At 37.0% G+C, this 5,000-nt stretch overlaps 1 protein-coding gene across 1 annotated transcript in view; it reads left to right on the forward strand.

Moving 5' to 3' along the window:
- The window catches only part of cttnbp2 (cortactin binding protein 2), a gene marked incomplete at its 3' end in the record, with an annotated part of 106,565 nt that overhangs the window by 39,551 nt on the left and 62,014 nt on the right, over positions 1–5,000 (forward strand). The window lies entirely within an intron of this gene.

Genomic DNA, 5,000 nt, shown 5'->3' on the forward strand with positions numbered 1-5,000 from the left:
TGTGTGTGTGTGTGTGTGTGAGCTTGTGTTGTGACAGATGGGCTGGAGGATCGCTGCCAACATCCCCAGGGTCAGAGCATCCCGGGGGACTATCCACCCCCTGCTGACACACACACACACACACACACACACACACACACACACACACACACACACACACACACACACACACACACACACACACACACACACACACACACACACACACCCTCAGCCATTACTGATTCGGTTGTCAGCTTGTCGACACTTTGACCTAGAAATTTAAATGTTGAAGATCAAGGAACACGAACCCAGTCAGTTCTCTAGCTGTGGAGTCGTTGATGCTCCGAGGTTTCACTTCTCACTTTTGCCTCCTGACATTTCTTGTATTCACACACCTTGGCATTATACAGCTCTGTAAAAGAATTAAGAGACCAGTCTGGATTTTTCTCAAATCTCCATCTCTACATTACTTAATGGAAAATGCTCTTTAATGACAGTAATTTGGTGTAGTGGATAGAGCGCGTACCATATTGGCTCCGGCCTTCGTTGCAGTGGTCGTGGGTTCAAATCCGACCCGTGGACCTTCACTGCAGGTCAACCCCCCCCTCTCTCTCTCTCTCTCTGTCTCCCCATTTCAACTCTGTATTGTCTAATAAAGCTTGAAAATGCCAAAAAATAATCTTAAAAAAAATAAAAGCATAATGTGGACAGTATGATCAGTTGAACAGTCTCCTCTCTCTGACCCGTCTCTCTGTGTGTGTGTGTGTGTGTGTGTGTGTGTGTGTGTGTGTGTGTGTGTCTCTGTCTCTCCGTGTGTGTGTGTGTCTCTGTCTCTCCGTGTGTGTGTGTGTGTGTCTCTCCGCGTGTGTGTGTGTGTGTGTGTGTGTGTGTGTGTGTGTGTGTGTCTCTGTCTCCGTGTGTGTGTGTGTGTGTGTGTGTGTGTGTGTGTGTGTGTAACCAGAGCCCGCAGAGAAACATGTCGATATATATTGATCCATCCCGTCACGCCCTCGACTCAGATGTAACCACCAGCACGGTGACAAACAGGATGTGTTGATTAAAAGCCCCGCGGCAGGAAATAATCTCCACTCACTCAGGACCATTAGAACCATCAAACATCTTTAAACTTTGCCAGTTCATTTCTTAGCTACATACGTGTACAGGTCTTAAAAAAAAAATGTCAGCATGTTTTTCATTCATTTCATTTAATTTAATTTATTTATTACGGCTCACGGCCATAGCACATGGCATGGAGCACACAATTCAAATTAAATCATTACAAACAAACAATGGTGTACGGCAAGGACAAAAAAAAAAAAAAAAAAAAAAAAAAACTTTACTTAAACAATGGCAGGACATTTCTCAGAACCTGTTTTAACAATAACCCCTGTTTTTTTCTGACCTCAAAAGCGAAATCAGTTTAACCCTTATGCCCCGCTGGTGGAGATTTGTGTATCTGGGGTTGCATTTTTGAGATAATTTTGGCTGTGATTGTCCCCTAGCCATAAAATTTGGTAAGGAGGTGTGTTTTACAATGAAGTTTTGATATTCTGAGTTTCATCCATTTCCACTTCATTTTGACTGTGTGAGATGTTTTTGTTACACTGGGACCGCTTCGTACATTTTGTGTACCATTGACTTCCATTATAACGACATTTTTTGACACCCCCCTTAAAATTAAAGTGAAAAATATTTTTGACTGTAATTTCCCATTTCTCTGTAGTAAACTTGATAAGGTTATGTAAAAATGAGGTCAATAAAAAAAATGCCCCATTTTAGCCCCCCCCCACTAATCTCTATGGTGACCCTTTACAACAAATTGGCATCCTTGTGTAATTCATGGCTGCAAACCAATAAAAAAAATAAAAAAATACAATAAAATAGTTTTGATGTGTAGTTAGTGAACACCTCTTTTAGTCAGAATGGTTGAAGTTAAAAAAATAAATCCAGGAGTGTGTCTGTGTGTACTCAAATCACATACACTGAAATCCTTGTCTAAAAAGATGCCATTTCGTGAACTCATAGAAAGCCATAAAACCAGTATTTTTGATTCCTTGGCCATGGCAAGATAAAATCTGAATTTATATAATGTTTTGCATTCATTTAGAAGGTAAGGCATCATATTTTAGGTTTTAACTCTTATCTAGTTGATTTATGAATTGCATATGGTGTATTACTGGGGGAAAACTTGCCTCATGACACAAACGAGAAAAAAAATAGGATTTTTCATAATTTTCAAAAATTTCAGGAATACTGGCCACTGCAACAACAAATCTAAAGAAAAATGTCAAATGTGTTTGGATATGGATGGGGGGGACTGTTGTCTGCATGTCCATGACAAAATAAGATTGTGTGTGTATGTGTGTGTGTGTGGGGGGGTGTGTGTGTTTGCATGTGTCATACGATATTAGGGCTGCAAATCTGTACCCCTTGTAATTTCTCTCCTCTCATACACACACACAAGCACACTTTCACACACACACATGCACTTACACATGCACACACACACACAAACAGACACATACACACACACTCACACACTAAAAAAAAAAAAAAAAAGCTGTTATTTTGTAGTTTTAGTGAGTGGTTTTCATCATAAAAATTCATATTTTGATGATAAAAGAGGTGATAAAATGGGTAAATTTTACTATTCTCTTTCATTTTACCCAATTGCATTGTGTTTTCTGCAGTAATATGGGAAATCAGAGGCAAAAAAAATGTTTCACTTTAATTTAAAGGCGGGTTGCCAAAAAGTTTTCTTATAATGCAAGTCAATGGTAGAAATCTAACTTTTTTTATTCAATTTGACATTATTCAAAAAGTAATAATGCCCCAAATTCAATTTTCTCACCTATTGTTCAGATGGGTGAGCCGGTGATACTAATAATAATCAAAGTTAAAAAAAATATTTGAATATTGAATTTTAGTGTATTTTTCAAAAAAGCGGTTGGTGGTATATGATCGAAACTGGCATCTAAAGGGTTAATTTTTAATTGTGATTAATTAAATCATGACATAGATTGAACAACAACCCCTTCATGAAAAATATGGGAAAAAAAATGGTGAAAAAATATTGATCTTTCATCATTTTAATGCAGTTTAAAGGTCAAAATACACAAAATGTACGAAGCGGTCCCAGTGTAACTTTTTTATTAAATCTGACATTAAACAAAAAGTAATAATGCACCAAATATAATTTTCTCACCTAGTATTCAGATGGGTGAGCCGGTGATACTAATAATAATCAAAGTTAAAAAAAATATTTGAATATTGAATTTTAGTGTATTTTTCAAAAAAGCGGTTGGTGGTATATGATCGAAACTGGCATCTAAAGGGTTAATTTTTAATTGTGATTAATTAAATCACAACATGAATTGAATAACAACCCCTTCATGAAAAAAATGGAAAAAAAAATTGTGAAAAAATATTGATCTTTCATCATTTTAATGCAGTTTAAAGGTCAAAATACACAAAATGTACGAAGCGGTCCCAGTGTAACTTTTTTATTCAATCTGACATTAAACAAAAAGTAATAATGCACCAAATATAATTTTCTCACCTATCATTCAGATGGGTGAGCCGGTGATACTAATAATAATCAAAGTTAAAAAAAAGATTTGAATATTGAATTTATGTGTATTTTTCAAAAAAGCGGTTAGTGGTATATGATCAAAAATGGCATCTAAAGGGTTAATTTTTATTTGTGATTTATTAAATCACAACATGAATTGAATAACAACCCCTTCATGAAAAAAATAGAAAAAAAAATTGTGAAAAAATATTGATCTTTCATCATTTTAATGCAGTTTAAAGGTCAAAATACACAAAATGTACGAAGCGGTCCCAGTGTAACTTTTTTTTAACGGGGCATAAGGGTTAATCCCAGATGGTAAATAAACATAATATTTTGGCAGGTATTTTTTTCTATAGTACATTACAATACAATACATGATAAGATCGAAATGTATCGTAAATCAGAAGGCAATTAACAACATATCAACACTATTAGAACCATAACACACTTTAGATAAAGCAGCTGTGATTGGGCTCATCGAGGCTTTTTATATCGGCGTCAATATAAAAAGCCTCATTTTAAAGGTGGAGTCAGTGATTCTGGAGAACGCTTGTTGTCAAAATCAGTGAATAACTCCTTACGATCCGCTACCTGTACGTACTGTGTGTGTGCTAACAATTCTTCTTTGATACACTGCCCCCTATGCTCTGTGAATAGGCATGTTGCTAGCTACGGTGGCCCCCCTTTGTTTACATACCCGTTTACAGAGCCTAGGCTATGTAAGAACACTTGGGTTGCGTTCCGAATCGCATACTTTCTACTATATAGTATGGTAGAAAAAAGATTTAGGATGTCCCGATTCTTGTGGCCAGATTTAGGATGGTTAGAAGTACCCGGATGTCCTACTTCATGCGACCAAGATTGTTAGTGTTGAAAAGTGCATCCTATTTGGGCGATTCTGACCCACAATCCAGTGCGCACGTGAAGTGACGTCACATCGACGAAGCCTCCATATGAAAACAAACGGGGATGCGAGGGATATAAAATTAAGAGGCAAGATCAAGGCGCAATGTTATGATGAAATAAGAGAGCAAAAGTATGTCCCAATAGTATGTCTACTGCATCCTAACTAGATTCTTTTTATCGTCGGATGTAGTATGTAGAATAGAAAAAAGAAAGTATGCGATTCGGAACGCAACCAAGATTTTCTTTTTTTTTTACAGCGCACACGTGAGGAGATATTCACTGATTCTGACAAAGTGATTTTAACAACAAGCGTTCCCCAGAATCACTGACTCCACCTTTAACACATTTTTCTTTAAAGATCTCCTATTTTACTACTTTTCTGCTCTTAATTTCTTGTTAAAAACTGCTATAGAGCAACCTGACACGAATCACATCACAAAAAACCATGTAGATTTTCGGGACACTCTTCCTCTCACCCTAGCGAGCACAGTAGTCTCTCTCCACACACTGCTTTGAGCTTCTCCGCCCAGGTCATAAA

This window comes from Ammodytes marinus, assembly GCF_949987685.1.
Source record: "Ammodytes marinus genome assembly, chromosome: 5".
Classification (NCBI taxonomy): domain Eukaryota; kingdom Metazoa; phylum Chordata; class Actinopteri; order Uranoscopiformes; family Ammodytidae; genus Ammodytes; species Ammodytes marinus.